Source organism: Rhinolophus ferrumequinum, chromosome 8 (assembly GCF_004115265.2).
Source record: "Rhinolophus ferrumequinum isolate MPI-CBG mRhiFer1 chromosome 8, mRhiFer1_v1.p, whole genome shotgun sequence".
Classification (NCBI taxonomy): Eukaryota; Metazoa; Chordata; class Mammalia; order Chiroptera; family Rhinolophidae; genus Rhinolophus; species Rhinolophus ferrumequinum.
In genome coordinates, this window is record NC_046291.1 from 62,708,178 (window position 1) to 62,729,232 (window position 21,055).

Here is a 21,055-nt window from a genome sequence, read left to right on the forward strand (position 1 = left end):
AACATACAGTTTAATTTACCATCTTAATCATTTCTAGTTGTACAATTCAGTAGTGTTAAGTATATTCACAGTATTACGCAACCAGGCTCCAGAATTATTTCATTTTGCAGAATTGAAACAATAGTCACTAAGTAACCCTCCATTACCCCCTCACTAAATAACTCTCCATTTCCCCGTCCCTCTGGCCTCTGACAGCTCTCCGACAATCATAGTTACTGTTTCTATGAATTTTACTACTCTAAATACCTCATAAAGTGGGATTATACAATATTTTTCTTTTTGTGTTGGCTTATTTCATTTAGGATCATGCCTCAAAAGTTATCCATGTTGTAGCATGTGTTAGAATTTCCTTCCTTTTTAAGGCGGAATAATAATCCATTATATGTACTGTGGGTGCCAAAAAAATGTACACATTTTAAGAGATGTTATCTATGTATTACTTTTCAAAGTTGAATTAAATTATGGTAGCAATGTGTATGTAGTATGACGTCCTCTCAAAAGATGGCGTTAATAAAATGAATGCTAATGTCATTTATTGTATTACAATTTTAATAGTTTTTTTCTTTCTTAAAATGTGCATACATTTTTTTGGCACCCTCTGTATACACCACATTTTCTTTATCCATTCATCCTCCAGTGGACAGTTAAGTTGCTTTAAGCTATTCACTATTGTGATATCAACATTTTAAAATGACATTTTAATTTTGTTTATTAAGTACAGATTTAAATTTTATTGTATCACAACATTTAAAATAGTTTAAAATTGCTTTCATTTGCTAATGTTTGAACTGAAAAAATACAGTGTCAACTAAACAAATAGATTGGTTTTGTTTTATCATTTTTTATCCCAATTCAGAAAAGAGATACTTGTATCCAGTTTGAGTTTTTTCATATAAAAAGAATTATCATTACGGTTTCTCTTCTTTACATTGGTTTTTGACATAGTACGGCATCTTGATATGTTATATAAGAACTTTGATCAGATGAATACAACTGAAGGATCTGGTGAAGATCTTCTTGGGATGAATTTGATGAATTATCATTTTATGTCTTCATTTGCTTCATTTCCATATCAATTCACCTCATGCTTCTGTTCTTTAACAGATTTTAAAAATGTGAAAAAGCAACAAAATCCTCATGGCAACTATAAGCATTAAGTTGTGTGATATAGAGATTGAGTATCATGAGCCCTCTCAGCCGATTGTCACTCACTACCACACATGATATACATTTAAGGTTTTTTTTTGCTTACTGGGAAATGTTATTTTACTTATTATTAAAAATCGGTATTTAAACATGCTGTTACCTCATTTAAAAATAAAAATACTTTGAAACAGTTTATGAAACTTCTTGAGAAGTTTCACCTTACAGTATTCAATTGTAAGCTGTCTGGGGACAGACCTCTCTTCTTCACATATGTCTGATCACAGTTTTGGAAATTAAGCCCTCAAACTTGTTTCCAATAAAGTGGATTGAGTAGGTTTTTAATTTGTCTGTGTAGTTATTTGCTCAGGTGTTCATCAATCTGTATATACTAGTTCTACCCATAGAGTGATCCTGTTAACTTTCAATTAATTGTTCTTTTCTAATGTACCATTTGAAGAGAGATTAATATATGAGGACTACTTGCGTGAGGACCAAACCATTATCAAATCACTATAGCAGCAATAACTCATTTATACCTTTGCCATGCAGATATTGTCAGCAATGGTCAAAGAACCTACTGGACATTTTCAATAACTCCAGACTTTTCTCTTAATGTGGATTTCACTTAGAGAGATGGAGAAAGAGTTGATTTTATTTTAGTTAAATGGTAATAATGAAAAGAGAATCTTCATATCTTTGAAGAGAGCTGGCTGTGTTCATTATTATCTGAATTTGTACTTGCATTTTCATAGGCAACACTCTGATTATTTCAAGTCCATTTTCTTCGTCTCATTTGAAGTAATGTACTGTTACCATTTTTGCACACTGAATATTGGATCTATTAGGCAAAATAGAGAAAGTTTATTTGTCACCTCAATCTTCAAATAAAATAAAGGTGTATTTTAATAAAGGAGCCATCTTGGAGATCAACGTCCATGAGTGCATAGAGATTTTTTCACAGAATAAAAATTTACCACACTGTAACATGTGCAGCACCTGAAAATTTAATTATGTCTTTAATTGAGTATAATGTTGATGTAAGTACTGAGAAATTAAGAGTAATAAGCTCTGATATGCTGTTTTAATTATTTACTGTAAGCATACTTACTGGAAAAAATAAGGCAAGTTACTAGAACTTAACTTTTCTCTTGTACGTTTATTAAATTTAACTACATTCCTGACGAAATGACAATTGTTAATTTAAAAATTATTTTTGGAGTACAAATTATTTCAGAATATGTTTTAAATTATAAGTCAATGTTTAGAAAAAATTTGTTTGACACATCCCTCTAGCAACATGCTTTATAAATCCTCCATATATTTTGAATCATGATATTGGAATAAATATGAGGTTTTTCATGAAATGATGAGTAGTCGTTGTACAAAAATAACTATGAAATATAATTTTAACTTGATTATGGCCTCTCTGTTTAATGGAAACATTCTAAAGATATTTTCACCTTTAACCAAACTTCGTATCCATTACGTTTTTTAGATTGCACTTCAGGATTCATCTCCCCTCTGCAATGATGTTAAGTAATAATGCCCGTGGCATGTGGGTTAGTCTATACCAAAAGGCAATTTTCTGTTGTTTCACATACATTCATTTCAGCTCACTAATAAAATGATATGCTTAAACATGGAAATTGGATCCACTTTTGGCATTCCCCTACTTCCTAGTAAAATGTACTTAATGAATTAGCTAGTGACTAATGCAGGATTAGAATTGCAGGATTAATTTTGAAACTGCTGCTTCTGCTTTTAGTTTTGTGGCAGCTGTGTTTTTGGTTGTTCCTGTTAGGTGAAAGTAATCGTTCTTATTCTTTTAGGATGAAGTACTTTGTATTTCTCAACTTTTCATATAAACAAAAATAATGTTAAGACTTAAATTGGTCAGGATTGAGACTGTTTCAAAAGTTTGCTTACATCTACAACTTTAAGTGTGCTCAGAAATTAAGGTGCTGGGTTATATAAAACTTTTCAGAATCCTAAAATCATATTAAGTCTAGAACTCTTCATTTTAGAAAACCAAACCTTAGAGGGACTGTCTGTGCTAGACAATTTATGGCAGAGACTTTAGCACCATGCGTTTCTGAAAATTAGGTGAAAGAAATAATACATTATTTCTATTTAATGTATTGTACTTTTTATTTCATGTTATTTTAGAAAGGAGATCACATTTCAGGCCAATTTCTGTTGATAGTATCACCATTTTCAACATAAGTATACAAACCCTGGTATCATTTTGGATTACTCTCCTTCGTCTGGCTCTAGGGAATGAAAACTTAAAAGGGCCTGTGATCTAGCTTTGCCTTCTTTTACGTCCTTTGTTTCCTTTCATTCCCACTACCACTCTATTTAGGTCACGTGTACATCACTTTATTAATTTACTTATTAGTTTCTCTGTCTTCAGTTTCTTGTCTCCCTTTCTTACTCATTGTGGATGACACTGCCACATTAACATATCTGAAATCATGATTTCTTTTTCCACACCCTTGTTTATGCTGTTCCTTTTTGGGGAAGTTCTTTTTCTACTTCGGCATACTCATATATATTCAAATGCTCCACATCCTTAAAAAAACCAACTCAGATTTCATTTTCTTCTTAGTACTGGCTACATCTACCTCAAGGGAGTGCTACTTGAAAATATAGGGTCAGGTAGTGTCTGTAACCTTTTCACATCTAGACTCATGATACCCTGTTATCATAGAGTGCTAGAGCAGGAAGAGACTTTAGATATCACTTATTCTACTCACCTCACTTTACAGTTGAGTAAGTGGTTTTCCTAGAATTCGATGACTAACATAAGTACTTGGACCGGACAGAGCAGAGATGTAATTTGACTTAAGTCTCCTAACATGTAATCCAGAATTCCTTCTTGTGTAACACACTTCCTCTCACTAAAAGGTGCCTTGTCTTTTTAGATCTTTTTCATGAGTGCTTTTATTTCCTCTAAGTGAGGCCAAGAATTTTGTTTTAAACTATTTTGTATTCCCCTTAACGTTTTGCAGGTAATAGGCCTTAATTCATTCTTTATTTTGTAGAGAATTGCTTTCAGATAAAATAATATTTTAAATAAGGTATTACTTCCATTTTTTATAAATATTGATTTTATTATAATAAAGTAATAAAAATATTTTTATAAATAGTATAAATATTTATACTATTTATAAATATTAATATTTATTTAATATATTAAATACATGCTTTTATTTAAAAGGGATTGAAGAAGAGGTTTCAATAGTTCTTAGTAGTTTGCATCTATTTCTAAGACTTTACTAAACAAAATAGTAGGAAATAACAAAATAGAATTGAAAAATTCTCTAGGTCTCTTTTATTGCTAAGTAAATGGGTTTTAATTGTTTACAATGTCAAGAATACTGATGTGAGTACAAAATCAGAACTTTCGTCAACATTTCTTCATTGCTTTTATGTTTTCAATTTTTAAGGAAATAAAACTGTTTTATACGCAATAATTTTATGGCAGATTGTATTAAATCTGAGTAAATCGGAGTATGATACAATTCTGTTGTCTTAGTTACTAAGCTATTATTGAAAACTATCCAGTACAGTCTTTTCAGGTTTTAACGTTTTACAAATATATCTGATTTAAAGCTTGTAAGTAAAACAACAAGGATTAAAGCAAATGTATGTACTTTTAAATTTTTTTACAACTGAGCATGAATAAAAATGGTACGTGAGAGGGCAGTTTAAATACATATCAGGTGAATAACGCATGGAGTTCATGTGTGTAGTTGGGGATATATGTATCATCTGCTTTAGATGTATTACAGAGGTGATGTCAAGGTGAAAGCAGGCTTGTAGAATGGTTGGAAATCATTGATATTCTGACGTGGCGGCTGTAAATGGCTCAGTGGCAGATGGAGTCTTTGTCAAGGAAGAAAAATGGCAGCTTTGGAGCATCATAGATGTTTTGCTAGCAGCTCAGCATACAGGCTGTGACCTTCTAATATGCAGGACTCTTTCTATGCTCTCATAAATTGAGCTTTTATTCGCCTAAAGTAGATAAACAGTACTTATCATATTTCAGTACAAATTGAGGTGTTTCATTATAGAGAAACATAAATATGTTTTATTGTCTAGTTTTTAAAGAAGTAAGCTTTTAGGGGAACATGCATTTCTTGGTGTCAGAAATGTTTCTCAGTTAATTTGCAAGAGTGAAAACAATAACAAGTTTAATTGAAAGAGTATTTTCTTAGAATCACATAATATTAAAGCCAGACACACTTATTTTACAGATGAAGACACCAAGTCTCAGTGACTGTGATTTAACCAAGGTCACAGAAATAGTTCATGAAAAACATTAGGTGACTCTTAGATTATTAGTTACTATACACATAAAATATCTTTCATTATGAAGGTAAAAGAAAACTACTCTGTTTGAATAAATCTTCGAATATCAAGAATACACCTGGTTATTCATGACAGCTGCATAATGATAGTACATAATTTTAGAGACTTTTATTTACTGTTCAACTGTACATGTTTTTATTGAAAATAATTTAGGTTTTTCATTTTAGTCTGTCATCACTACACTGCTGTATAGAAAAAAAATTGTTGAATAGAGAGTTTATACCTGGGTGCAAAGTTATATATGCATGGAGTATATTCTGATTCCTCAATAAGAATATATTTAAATGATATTTTGTTTAAATCAGAACCACTTCAAATATATATCCTGTGTTGATATATTTGAGTATTTTAAAAGTCCTTTCTTTTAGAAATATTGCAATTTATATTAAAATGTTTAAGGGTTTTGTAGGTTTTATACTGAGATGTTTTGAAAAATTGTTGCATGTATCAGTGAGAACTTTTTTTCAGTTTTTAGAGGAATATATGTCTCCATGAAAGTATATTATCATGTGGAGTATATTTATTTGGACAGCTGACCTATATCGAAAAGCAGTAAGTCATGACTAAAATTAAAAGTAGAAGCATTGCACACCTTAAACCTACTAAAGCGTCGAACCATTGCTAACGTTATAGAAAGGAATCACTGTATATCATGGAAGAAAACAACCCTTGCCCTAGAGAGTCAAGGTTGCTGCATCCAGTGCTTCAGGTTACATCTTTTGCAAGCCAGTGTCCAAGGAAGTACGGTTAAAGAGCTAATTAACAACAGTTATACAATGTGTCTGTGCATTTTCTTATTAAATTATAAAACGATTTTACAGTAGTTTTTGATAAGGAGAAAAATTTGAAAGGGTAGAGCTAAAAGCTTCCAAAATCCTGAAGTGAGTTCTTTTTCTTTTTCTTTTTTTTTTTAAAGGATACAACTGGTCAAACCTTTTAGATACAATGTGGGCATGAAAAATATTAATCACAGTATCATAAAGGAGAATACTGTATCTATTAATGGATATGTTGATAAGTAGCTATTCACCTATTATGTACTTTTATATGACGTGAATACATCAGAGGTTAAATGATGATTACTAAATTTTCAACAGCTAATTATTGAATGTCTAGTACATGCAAGTGCTGAGGATAAGGCAGTGAACAAAACAATCTATTCATGGGCTTACAGTCTGTGAGTAAAAGAGAGACTAGTTAACAAATGAATACTTAATATGTTGGATGGCAACCGACACTGTGAAGAAAGATAAAAGAAATTAAGGGTCACGAGTGCAGGGTTGTGGAATTAGTATTTGTTATACGGTGGTCAGCAAAGGCCGCTCTAATAACCTCCCCATTTAACAGAGATCTTAACAAAGTGAGGGAGCTGATCATGCACATACCTGGATGAGGACTATTCCAAAGGAAAGAGTACATGCCAAGACACTGACGGAGATTGTGCTTGGTATATTCCAAGGATAGTGAGGAAACCTGCATCCTTACTGCCACTGGCGTGGCATGAGCCATGAAGGAGAGTAATAAATGAAGCCATTAGAGATTTCATATAAAACTACATTTACGAAAAAATTATGCTCTAGGCTTACGCAAACCCCATACTGTTGCTAAACCAGCAGTCTGCTGTGTAGTTTCGGTAGAGCAGGTTGTATAGAGTGACTATTGTGTGAAAAAAAGTTTCCACGGTCAAATAAGTTTGGGAAACATAGGCGTAATGTTCAACAAAGTTAAACAGGTTTGGTTTTGTTTAACAACTGTTTCTGTATGTCTTCTAATGTGCTAAAGAGTATTGTGAATGTCCAATTTATTTGACCCTTCTTCAAAGAGAATCTTAGGGAACTAGTGTTTTTCATGCTTTGGTAAATTCTGTGTTACACAATCCTACAGATTAACTAAATTAATAAAAGGATTTTCCACAGTTGCTGTTTCGTAACTTCTGTACTCTCCTTATGCCAACACCCTCTCTGCCTGCTTTTTCACTGAAGATTACTTTCTTTTTTTTCCTAAATATTTCTTAAATCCATTCTTTCTTCTGGACTCATAGTGCCTAAATCTTTATGTAGGTTTATCATAACTTACCAGGGCTATTACTGTAGCCTCTTAACTGGGGCTCTGCCTCTAGTCTTGCTGTGTCTAAATTCATCATCTTCTTAGTGACGATTTAATTGACATCATCAACCTAACAAGGTTATTCATCTACTTAAAATCCATTACTAGCTTCCCATCACTACAGAATAAAATGTAATCTCATTTGCAGGGCATATGACATCTTCCACAATCTGTCTCCTGCCTACATTTAAATTTTGCCTAAATCGCCCGTACCTAGTGCTTTCCAATATTGAGACCATCTATAGTTCCTTAAAGCAGGCAGTAGCTGTATAGTACTTTTGCCTTTGTTCGGTACTATTATCTCTTCCTGACACAACCAGCCCACTGTGAGTAGCTTACTTTTTCCATTCTTAAAGGTTTAAGACAGATGTAATCTTCTCTAAGAACACTCTCAGACTCTTCTTGGGTAAGGCAGGTGCACTGATGTATAATTCTGTCAAAACATTTAAAACAATGAAATAAAAATACTATTTGTGTTTTCTCCTCTACATCCTGCTCTACATCCTATAGCTTGTACCTACCTTAAGTGCTTCATACTTGAAGTGGGTGCCCAATAGCTCATGAAATTAACTTTACTAAGTAGTTGAAGACCTTCTGATAAATAGGTCATTCAGTTTCCCCTTTTTCCAGTCAAAGAAATCTGTTTGGATTATAGATTTAAATGTAAAACAAGACACTGTAAAACTTTTAGAAGGAAACGTAAGGGAAAATCTATGGGACCTTGGTGAAGAGTTCCTATACAATGAAAACAAATAGCACAATCCATAAAAGAAAAAAATCAGGAAATTGGACTTTATAAAAATTGAAACCTTTTGCTTTGCAGAAGATCTTGTTAAGATGATGAAAAGCCAAGATACATACTAGGAGAAAATATTTGAATACTACATATCTGACAAAGGATTCATATCGAGGACATGTAAAACCTCTCAATGCTCAACAGTAAAAATGCCAAGAGTCCAATTGGAAAAATGGGCAAAAAACAGGAAGAAACATTTCACCAAAGAGCATACCGATGTCAAATGAAAACATGAAAAGATGTTCAACATCACTAGACATCAGGGAAATGCCAAAATGTGAGCTATCACTACTTATCTGTCAGAACAGCTAAAATTAAAAATAATGACAATATCAAATGCTGGCAAGGATGTGGAGAAATTGAACTCTTATTGCTGGTGGAAATGCAAAAGGGTACAGGCATTCTGGAAAAGTTTGACAATCTCTTAAACAAACAAGCATACACTTACTACATGAACCAACTACTGCACTCCTGGGCGTTTATCCCAGCAAAATGACTGTACATGTTTGTGCATAGCAGCTTTATTTGTAATAATCAAAATTGGAAACAATCAAAATGTCTTAACAATAGGTGAGTGGCTAAACACAGTATGATGTGTCCATACCATACGATACTACTATTCAGCAATAAAAAGGTACCAACTATTGGTCCACATAACAGTTGTATAGATCTCAAAGGCTGAGTGAAAAAAAGCTAATCTCAAAATGTTACTCCATGATTCCATTTATATAAAGACAAAATTATAGAGATCGGGAACAAATTAGTGATTGCCAGGGGTTAGGGATGGCGGAGGAAAGGGGTTTGAGTGTGACTATACAGAAGGAGTAGAGAGAGATCTTTGTAGGGATGGAATAGTTCTGTGTCTTACTGTACTGTTGGTTACATGCATCTACACGTGTGTTAAAGGGACTTAGAACTATACATACACATTATAGTTTATTTACTGGTTTTCATATTGCACTATCGTTATATAAGGTGTAACCATTGTCGGAAACTGAGTGATGAATACATGGGACCACACTGTAGTAATTTTCAACTTTCTCTAAATATATAGTTATTTCAAAAAAAAGTTTTCCTTCTTCTATCTCCAAGACATGGAAACGACATGGATGAATGGGTAAAGAAAATGTGGTGTGTGTGTGTGCGCGTGCACACACACACACACACACACACACAGCAATATTATTCAGTCATAAAAAAGGAAATCCTGACATTTGCAATGACAAGGATGGACCTTGAGGATATTATGTTAAGTGAAATAAGTTAGATAGAGAAGATAACACAATATTACTTATAAGGAATCTTAAAAAATAAAACAACTGAATCCATAGATCAAAGAACAGATTATGGTTTTCAGAAGCTGGGGCTTAGAGCTGGGCAAAATGGATGAAACCGTCCAAAGGCACACACTTCCAATTATAAAATTACCACTTATAGTCCTGGTAAAAACAAACAATAAACTAACCTTATATGCTTTTTAATTTTTATTCCGTGTCCTCCAGAGATTTATTTCATTGATCATTCACAAACATAGCCATCTGCTCTTTTCTTGGCTTATTTAGGATTATCCTATCTTAAATAAAATGATAAATAGAAGTAAACAAGTAAACAAAACCTCTACTTCCGTCAAGTAGTCGTGTTTATATCATAAAGATATATGTCCATGTTGATAATGTGTAGCTGTAGTTCTTTTATTTTACCTGTTGTATACAGTTATATATATTTCATTACGTAAACATACCACAGTCTTTTAATTTATTCATTTTCCAATATTTCACTATACAAATAGAGCTGCAATTTACATATTTGTATGTGATACGTTATGCACACGTATGAGAACTTTTCTGGGTTACATATCTAGAAATGGACTTGCTGTGATAGAGACTATATACAGCTTCAGTTTTACTACCGTGTTTCCCCCAAAATAAGACCTAGCCGGACAATCAGCTCTAATGCGTCTTTTGGAGCAAAAATTAATATAAGACCCGGTATTATATTATATATTATATAATATATTGTATTGTATTGTATTGTACCCGGTCTTTTATTATATTAATATAAGACCCGGTCTTATATGGTATACTGTATAAGACCGGGTCTTATATTAAAATAAGACTGGGTCTTATATTAATTTTTGCTCCAAAAGACACATTAGAGCTGATGGTCCGGCTAGGTCTTATTTTCGGGGAAACATGGTATGTATTGCTTAATTTCTTTCTACAGTGGTAATGCCAGTTTACACCACCAGTGCATAAGAGATTTCCAGCTCTAAATTTTTGCCAACCTTTGGGATTTTCATTATATTTGCCCTCCCACTCCCTCAATGAAGAACATGCTGTGAAGCTCAACAGATTTTACTTCTACAATATAATTTTTTATTTCTCCTCTACTTTGACCAACCGAGAAATAAAACAATTTTTGACTTATCTTTCATATTCATATTTATTTCTGACTCTAACCAAACCTTAGTTCAGACTCTTACCTCTTGGCTAAACTACTGCAACAGACCAAATATTGCAGTATCCCTATTGGAATTCTCTTCCTGCGCCTATCCATTTTACTTAAAACTGCTAGATCAGTATTTCTAATGCAAGTAGTTTACCAGCAGCGTTAAATTAAAAGACTTAAAGTGCTATTCAAGGTTGTCTCCAATAAGGTCCTGAACTGCCTTTTAAGCTATATCACCCACTCTTTTCTACCTATGTTCTATATACTAGCCAGATTGAATCACATTGATTGATTGATTGATTGATTGATTGATTGATTGATTAATTCAAACAGTAGATATTTAATGTTCTTATTATGACATACAGGTATAGTAACACTTGAGTTTTATAGTTTTGTAGTTTTATAGGTACTGCAGTAAAAGGAACAACTCCTGATTCTTGGGGAGCTCGCAAACTATCTCAAGCTGTTTTCTGAATGCACCCGATGCTTTTCATTCTCAGTCTGCTCAGCGTGTTTCCCCCCAACTTGCAATGCTTTTTTAACTAGTTCCTCCACTTAGCCATCTTTACCTTCCAAACTCCTACCCACTTTTCAAGGCCCACCTAAGATGTCACTTTTCTGTGAAGCCTTTTCCTACATCCTCAGTTAATTTTGCTCCCATGGTACTATATTTACAATTGACCCTTGAACAATGTGAGAGTTTAGGGCCCCTGATCCCTGTGCTGTCGAAATTTCATATATAACTTTTGACTCCCCCGAAACTTAACTGCTAATAGCTTACTGTTGACTGGAAGTCTTTCCGATAACAAACAGTTGAGTAACACATATTTTGTATATGTATTATATACTGTATTCTTAAAGTAAGTTAGAGAATAGGAAATGTTTTTAAGAAAATCATAAGAGAAAATACATTTACAGTACTAATTATGGGCGGGAAAATCTGTGTATAAGTAGACGCACACAGTTCAAATCGGTGTTGTTCAAAGGTCGACTTGTTATGTTCCATGCATTTGTCTTATCCTTCCAAGGTGGTAAGTAGAGTACTTTGTCAATTCATCTGTATTGGTGTCCTTGTGGCACTTAACCTTGTGTATGGTAGGCATACTATTAACTAAAATAATTTAATTAAAGGTAACATATTAGTAAAATTCTACTTGACCAATTAGAATTATTTGTGGAAAGATCAATTTGAATTAGAAAAAAATGCTTATTTATGTAGTTTTATCTAGTGTCCGTACCTTAAAACACTATAGGATAAACTACAGTGGGTTTCTCTATAGTGATTTTTGGAACTTGCTCTGAACAGTATACTTTATTTGTATAAATATATATAGTGTAAGTATAATAATTGTTCAGCTTGTTTTTTAGACTCTTAACTCGTTCCTTTAAGTCACAGTTTTTCAAACTGTACTCTGAGGAATCGTATGAAATGGTTCTGTTGAGGTGCCTTGCCTACTGCTGTGTGCCTCCCCAACCCCAACCCCAAAGAACAGCCCTTCACCTAGGTTTTTCTCTCCTGGGCTTCTTCACAAGATTTATTTAAGAAATAACTCTTCTGCTGAATAATTTGAAGTCATTGGTCAGAGAGTATAAATTCTACAATTTTATCTATTTATTTAATATTTGCCAAGATTTTACAAAAAGACATTATGCCTGCCTGCTTATTCCTTGTGTTGCCACAAATCGAAAATCAGTAGTCCATAGGAATGTGAGACTTCAGATTATTATGGAAATGGTAGGAAATGGACTTTGAGTCCCACAAATAAATTGTTTATACTCTGAATATTCCGCGTTTTAATATGGATGTTTGAGGAGTTAGACTATCAGAAGTAACTGGAATTGGTCTACAAATTGTTAGGTAGGCTGAAGTATTTTCTAGATTGTGGCTTCTTATATTTTAATGTGCGTAAGATTCTGATCCAGTAGTTCTGGGCTGGAGCTGGAGTGTCTTCATTTCTAACAAGCAATTTAAATGTTGCTGGTCTGTGGACCACACTTTCAGTAGGAAAGACCTAGATGACCTTCCAAAGCCTACCTGTCACCACAGTTTAGTATTACATTTTTTGCTCTAGAGAAAGTAGGTTTTCAGTATTGTCATAGACACTTGTTTAAACTGTCTCGCTACAGTCTGATATATATTTTGCCATTTTAGTAGAAATTTCTGGGTTTTCTAGGGAAATAATTTGTGGGTGGATTAATGACTGGTCTGCAATTATATGGTTCTTTGCTTAAAATCATCCTTCAAGATTTTAAAAATAGCCTTGAGAACTATTAGACTGTCAGTGGCAACTTTCAGAGAGTTTAAGCTTAATAAGAAATTATCTATTCGGTTTACTTTTCCAACAGAACTGTAATACTGATTCACTTTTGTTATTTTACAGAATATTGTTTGAGGTTAGACATTAAGGTATTATAAAAATAAAAATAAGAAACTGGTTAAGGCTGTTTTAGTTGGTATAAATACTGCTTTTTTAAAAAAGCTATTATTATTATTATGAATTCGTAGCAATTATGTACCACAGCAGGTTAGGTTGTTAATTTTATATGTAGCACACGTAAATTGAAAGCTTAATTTGTGTAAATGAACAACCAATAGGACAGATAGTCGTTTAGTTAAATAGCTTATATTCAGAAAAATATAAATCAAATCTTAGGGACATTAACACTTTTCTTTAAGATATATAGTATCAAATACTCTCAGCCTTTTAGGCTTTTATAGAAAATTGTAATAACTAAATCATAAATTTAAATCATAAACCTTTAAGAAAATTCTCAGAATTTCTTATTTTGGATAAATGGAAACTGGTAATTAACTTTGTAGTCCAGGACAGCAGAGTATTTTTGGGGTGGGAAATTATGATTTTTTTCTAAAAACATTAGAATAATTTTCATGTTGATAGTTGTTTCAACCCTACATTATTTCACTTAATAAATGTCAGTGTAGAAATTGCTGAAAGAATTATATTATTACAATTAAAATATTTTATTTTTTTATTAAGTGCTAACGTTGCTATAAAACTTTTCATATGTAATTTATGTCAAATGTTAATAAAAGTTTTTTTGGACCTGACACAAAAATTTCATATAGAAGTAAACCTCCTTTGTTTCTTCTGGTAGCATCCATTGATTTTTTTTCTTTTTTCCTAAAGGTACATTAATAGTGCTGATATAAGCAGGACAATTGGGATTTACATTAAAAATGAATGTGATGAATAAAAAGCACTACACTATAAAATTATAGTCTTGATTTTGTTTTACCAAAGTTCCAAAATCTAAAGGACAAAAATACTGACAAGGTCAAGAAAAAATGAAAGAAAGAACAAACGATGCAAAAAGAAAATGACACTGAGGTCTTGGTTTAATACATATGTATTCCAGGTTGATGGTTGATTTCATTAGCAAATCTAATTGTTATGCAATGTCTGTTCTTCTGCAGCAAAATGAATATTGTATTCTCACAGGCTCTGTGTGTGTATCTATTATGTTGAAATAAATGAAAATATATATATATATATATATATTTGGAGCTTTTTTTGGTTTACTCTTTCTAGAAAAGAGAGAAAACTGAATTATATTTTCTCTTTTGTTGTTAAATTTGTCCAAAAGCTTTTCATTGTATATTATAGATATGTTTCCTACTTTTGTTCTCTGAGGTAAACAATTATAAGATTGTTAACAATGTAACCATTTAAATTATCATAAAATTTTAAAAATGAACAGAATATAATCTTTATTGATTGAAGCTGATGTTAAAATGAGATTCTTAAGCGTATGCTTTCTAACATAAGTTTAAATGTTAGGAGTGGTTTTTCTTATTGCAAGAAAAATGTTAAGTGTACGTATTATACCACATGTAAATACTGCTACCTTTTGCAATAGCAAAATTGTACGTTGAGATTCCTATACTTACATTTGACTTTTCAGAAAATAGGAAATTCAGAAATAACAAGTTTCATTGGCTACACTTTGGAAGAGTTCATTTAATAAGTGAATACACTGCATGATTATTTGGGTTATGTATATAAGTTCAAATATGGATCAAACTATATTGGACGCAATTGTCATTTAATTTTAGTCATTTTGAGGTCGGACAGTAATTTACAAAATCTATTTGGTTTTTGATCGTGATCTCAAAAATTTTCCTCACAACTAAAAATTTTTTGATAAGCTTGAAAAGAGAAAAACCCAAGGTTTTATTTAATATGGGTTGATTATATACCTGGTAGATCTGTAGAGGCAGAAAGCTTCAGAATGGAGTCCCTTGTCCACGGGCAAGTCTAGAAATCACAGAGGAGATTAAGTCCTCCATGACTTAAGAAATTCAGGCAAAATGAAGAGGGAGGCAGGGAGGACACTTAGAAATTTAGAAATTACCTATATAGTTAAAAAAAAAAAAACTGGCCTTCTGGCTCACTTGATGCAATCCTAGTAAATATCTTGGTTATGTTGGAAAAACATGAACTGTAATAAATATATGTACAGCAGTTTATTAATGCATCATATTAAGTTAATTTGTACTTAACAGTGTTCACCTTTTATTCTTCACAGTGGGTAACAGAAAACAAGGAACTTCACAATCTAGTTGGGAAGATCCCTAAAATAACTAGAGAGTAATATAGAGCTAAATCATCTAGAGAAAGAAAGAAGGTTTTAGGGGCCCTGATAGTCAGGCTCTGAACATGGAGGAGCATCTTGAAAGTGATGAGATCTAAACTGATGAGGTGGGGAAGCAATGAGAAACAACATAAATATAATTTGGGAGGTGGGAGAACATAAACTTGGCATCTGGGAGACAAAGAAGAGACGAACCCAACAGTAATGGAAGATAGGATTTGCTACTACCTCCCATGAGAATCAAATTGTATTACTGTTAACTTTTAGTAGTGTTCAGGCCAGATATATGCCGTATTGAGATGGTACCGTTGTTAACCTTGTTTTTTCTTTTTTTCTTTAAGACTTTATTGGGGAATAGTGTGTACTTCCAGGACATTTTTTCCAAGTCAAGTTGTTGTCCTTTCAATCTTAGTTGTGGAGGTTGCAGCTCAGCTCCAGGTCCAGTTGCCATTGCTAGTTGCAGGGGGCGCAGCCCAGCATCCCTTGCAGGACTCGAGGAATTGAACTGGCAACCTTGTGGTTGAGAGCCCACTGGCCCACGTGGGAATCGAACCGGCAGCCTTCGGAGTTAGAAGCACGGGGCTCTAACCGCCTGAGCCACCGGGCCGGCCCAACCTTGTTTTTTCCTGTATAATGATACGGGAAAGAGGAAATTCCCTTTATATTAATGTTGCTGTCCTCCCCCCACCCTCCACCACCAGTGACATAAAAAGTCAATGCCGTACAAGTGTGCAGAAATTCATGCACTATAGTGAATCTAAATTGGTGTGGACTGAATGGAATATAGGAATCTAGAAACTCTTTTAAGTCATGTTTCTCTACCATAGTTAGAATTACCAAACTGAGGAGGAATAAAAATCATCATAGATTGGTCTCTCAGGCTGTTGAATTGAACAGGATCTTTGTTAGATGGTCACCAATGAAGAAGAGAACTGTTTTAAGTTAAAAAGAGAGATCCTTTCCAAGTGTCTGGACCTACCTACCCATCCGTGTCGTCTCCTTCATGATCTGGAACCACAGTAATCGCTTGCATGCCCATTTTACTTACTCCTGCAGCATAAGAACCTGAATTTTGAAAATGAAATATGTATTTGGAATATGAAAATGGACTGTGAAATTAACAAGAGATCCTGGAGATTGTTAGTTGTTGTTTGAAGACTCAGATTAGATAAATGTCGTAAGACTTCCTAGCAAGATGGTTTATTTTCTGGGTAACCTTTCATTATTATGTTAAGACCCTGGCTTGTGATGAGGAAATGTTAAAAGAAACTTTTATATGAAATTTGGTATTTAATTTCTGTAAAGATGCTATTGAGAAAATTATTGTTTTGTCCAGTGTTGCATTATTAAAAAGTATAGAAGAAATTTTCTCATTTGTGAGTACTAGGAAAAGCGTTGGTGCTTGCTTGTAAAATACATCTTATTGGGAATGAGTATTTTCTAATTTGATCTTGTTTCCCACTTTACTTTGATTACTAGGAAGCTCAGAGCTGAACCACCCACCTCTTAGAATTGTGGAAGGCGTTATGATACTGTTTCCCATCTTTATCTTGTGTTTTACCTTTCGTGCTTTCTATTATTTCCCTTATTCATATTTATATTCTGCAAGCATTTTGTTCTACTAGTCATATTTCTGTAAATCACCTTAAAATTATTTTGGAATAATATGGGCTATAAATAATCATGTAAAGCTTATTTATTACCAGCAGAAGGCAAGCAAATAAAAGTAGGAGACTTTCTTCCTCCTGGAGTGTCCTCCCTGCCTCCCTCTTCATTTTGCCTGAATTTCTTAAGTCATGGAGGACTTAATCTCCTCTGTGATTTCTAGACTTGCCCGTGGACAAGGGACTCCATTCTGAAGCTTTCTGCCTCTACAGAGCTACCAGGTATAGTTTCTTGTGCTAAGTGTGCCCTGCAGAACAGTGCCTGACTAACAGAACAAGTGGGGCTGAAATATAACCTAGAGGAGGAAGCCTCTCATATGTCAGGGTTTTGTGTTTTCTTTGTTTTTTTCTTTTCTAACTCATAGGGTACTATATACAGAGGGTGCCAAAAAAATGTATACACATTTTAAGAAAGGAAAAAACTATTATGAAACGCTGATGGTCACTTTGAGCACCTCTTGTATTATAACTGCAGAAGTCAAGCATGACTTGTATTCATCTTTTGTTATCGGTATATATTATTACAATTTTAATACAGTTTTTTCCTTTCTTAAAATGTGTATACATTATTTTGGCACCCTCTGTATATTATCCTGGTTTTGTTCCCTGCCCTTTTGACTGAATTGTAAACTCTTAATACGAAAACTTGCTGACTGTTGAGAAGAGCTACCTTGAATGAAAGAAAATTTCAATTTATTTTATCTCTATATTTCAATTTTATTATTCTCTAAAGTTGACCCATTATGGGAAACTAAGATAGTCATGGATATTTGAAATAGTTGAAATAATAATTTTCTAATTTAAAATTTCATTTTGTTTTGGTATTTGGATTATTGTCAAAACTACCTATTTAGTATTAGATAGTATTAGATATTATTCCTATTTAGTAGGAATAATATCTTAAATTTTCTATAAAGGAAATAAGAGCTATGTTTTACATTCCAGATAACTATATGATATTTTAATTATTTAAGTTGACCAAGAAATTCAGCTGAAACTAACTCCTTAATCATAGTTTTCTGAAAATTTGTTGTTTCATGTGTCATCGTAGAAAAGGTGGTGATTAGTGACTTGCATTAATGCGTTCAATATTGAATACGTACTCCTTTTAAACAACACTTTAAATATTTGTAATGAGACCTGTTCTGAGATTCTATACTCTTGGCAGTAATCTACTTGGATGTTCTTTTTGTTATTGATTTTATTGTCACTTTGTTGTTTTCTATTTAAGTACATTAGAATTTTATTTTGCAAGCAGAGTAAATATAAACTTGATTGAAGTAATATAATTTAATGCCTTGATATGGTTATATTGTTGTCAAAGGGTTGTTAAAAGCTCTTTTCATTTAAAATACAGTGTGTATGTTCATAACAATTAGGACAGACAGACATGATGTGCCTTAGTATATACAGAGTTTTTTAAGATAAATGCAATTTTTAAGTAAAAAAAAAATCCTAGTAAATATTTTAAAAATAGTGAATTACTTTATCCTTTTGACAGAGTGTGTGTGTTTGTTTTATACCCCTTGTTAACCCTCATTCAACCATACTAGAAATTTCAGAGAGCGGAAAAACAGCAATTTGCAGGACAAAACTAAGGACAAGGAAACTTAGTTTTCAAGCTAACAATATTTTAAAAATTCTCACAAGTAGATATTTTGTTTTGTGTTCTTTTTGAAGTATGAATTTAAAATGATGGGAATAGCTTCACGTTATATAAACTAAATTTTGATTCATGTAATTGAAAAACTTTTTTTTCAAAGACTGCCACGTAAATTATAAAGTAGTCTTATTTTGCAGGAGCTTGTCCTAATAAGAATAGGCTTATGCTTTGACTAAAATTTTTTAATTTTGGCCTTTAGTTATAACTCAGAAACTTCTTTTATTTACTGTCTTGAAGCAGTTGAAATTTAAGTACTTTTCCTTAATTTAGCAGGTTTTTGGTTTTTGAGCAGTTACTCTTAGTTGTGTTTTTTGGTTTTTTTTAAGCCTTGTTAGAATTGCCTTGTTTTTACATTTTACTTGCTAGAAGTAATTTTTTAAACCTGCTGAAACAGATTTACTTTTCATGCATTCCTTATTATAAACTGGGTCCCTATGCACGTCAGGAATAAACCCTTTTTAAAAAGGGAAGAAAGACAGAACTCTTTATTATGTGTTTTGACGTTAATAAAATTAAGAAAAGAACGATTACTTGAGCCGTCTACCTTACCTGGTTTAGTTTTGTCACGTGAGCATTCACGTTTACTGGTGATCTAAGTGCTCCACCTGCCTTTCAGTTTGTTTACCAGGAAATCAAGATGTGTAAACTGCAGGAAGTACTATTTGACCCTCTCCGACAGTATCTCATTACAATAATTGCTAATCTCTGAATAAGACAGCCATGTTTTGTGAGTAACAGAGAGAGAGAGAGGTTGTGTTAGGTAGATTTTAGGTGTTTCAACAAATAGAGCATTGTAAATGCTTACTTGGATTGTTTTCATGATAGCTTTTGATAAAAGACATATGGTGACCTTTGGGGTCAGCTAAGCTAGGACACAATAGTAGGTATTCTTTCATGCCTTTTAACTGAAAAATATCACGGCTTGTTGTTTTGGAGTGCTGTCACTGCTCTGAATCGAAAGGATAATGGCTACTTCCTGATTAAACCCACTCTCCACAGTAAGCTGTTAATGTTGTACTCTATGTCTTTTTCTCCTGTAAATGCAATAGTATTTGGTGTTTCCTTTACTTTTTAGCATTGTCTTTTCATAGATAGATCTGTTATAAATATATTCTGAAGTTGAAGTTTACAATTAGGTTAGAAACTACTGTTTTAAGTTTGGAGAATTTTTTTTTTTTAAATGAAAAGTATTCCTGTTTGGTATGAAATCCAACCATCTCACCCTACTTATTGTAGATTTTGGTTAAAGAAATTAGCTTTTTAAGAGATACTGAAATGATAAATTATATTAAGCTTTCACTTTCTTGGCACTGTAAGCAAAATCTTAAAAATAACTTATGTAATAAATCAGATTAATTTTTTCAGGGAATATTTGGATAAACTAATTGTATTTCTTATTTAATAAATTTCATATACTGATTTACATATGTTGTCATAATTGTTGATAATTGTTTTAATTATTAAATTATTGTTCTTAAATTAGTTAAGAGATCCTTGTGATGTCAAAACAATATTAAGTACTCAGAATATAAGAAGGGGCTAATGAGCTTCTTAGTTTTAATCCTAAAGCTGGCAGTCACTCCATCTGTGGTCTTGCGACAATCATTTAAACTGCTTACCTCAGTTTTCTTGTCTACTGTCCATATGAGTGCTAAGTAAAATGTGTATGTTTGTTTATTTCTTTATGACAGTAGAAACTATAAAGAAAATGAGTTCCCACAAGTATTTTATAAAATGGAGAACTGACTGTGAAGATAGAATAGGAAAATTAGGAGTCATAGTAGAAAGGGAAATAATAGAAAATTTATTTCTGTCATAAAATATAGCAAATAAGGTTTAAAATAAGTACCTTGTAATTGGTCTTTTACTTTGAACAGAACTGTTAGGCTCAATTCTTAGTATAATATTATACAAAAGGATTGTACATATTGTTGACTACATGACTAAAATGAGAAGTGGAAAGCTTGGAGGTGATTTAGTAAAGAGTCACAAAGATAATTTAAATTTAACTTTTTCTCAAAAGTCTCATTCCTGGAAATGAGTTTATTCAGAGTAGAGAGAAGAATGTGTATATCTATTATAGGTCTATAAATAGAGTTCATCTAAATAATAAGATGTTTAATTTTTAAACTCTAATATCAGGTGTCTTGGTCTTATTAAAGGAAACATGAAATTACTAAACACGGAAGGCAGTTACTGAAGATGGTTATAGAACCAAATATCCAGAAATATTTAAAAATATTC

At 32.6% G+C, this 21,055-nt stretch overlaps 1 protein-coding gene across 23 annotated transcripts in view; it reads left to right on the forward strand.

Annotated features, from left to right (window-relative positions):
* BAZ2B (bromodomain adjacent to zinc finger domain 2B) overlaps positions 1 to 21,055 on the forward strand; it is a 245,977-nt gene that overhangs the window by 71,431 nt on the left and 153,491 nt on the right. Inside the window, exon 1 of one of the 23 annotated variants that reach the window (XM_033112766.1) lies at positions 19,525 to 19,809. The exons of the other annotated variants lie outside the window; for them this stretch is intronic. The gene's annotated coding sequence lies outside the window, so the exon portion shown is untranslated. Of the gene's footprint in view, positions 1 to 19,524; positions 19,810 to 21,055 lie in introns of those variants that run through there. 23 annotated transcript variants of the gene reach the window in all.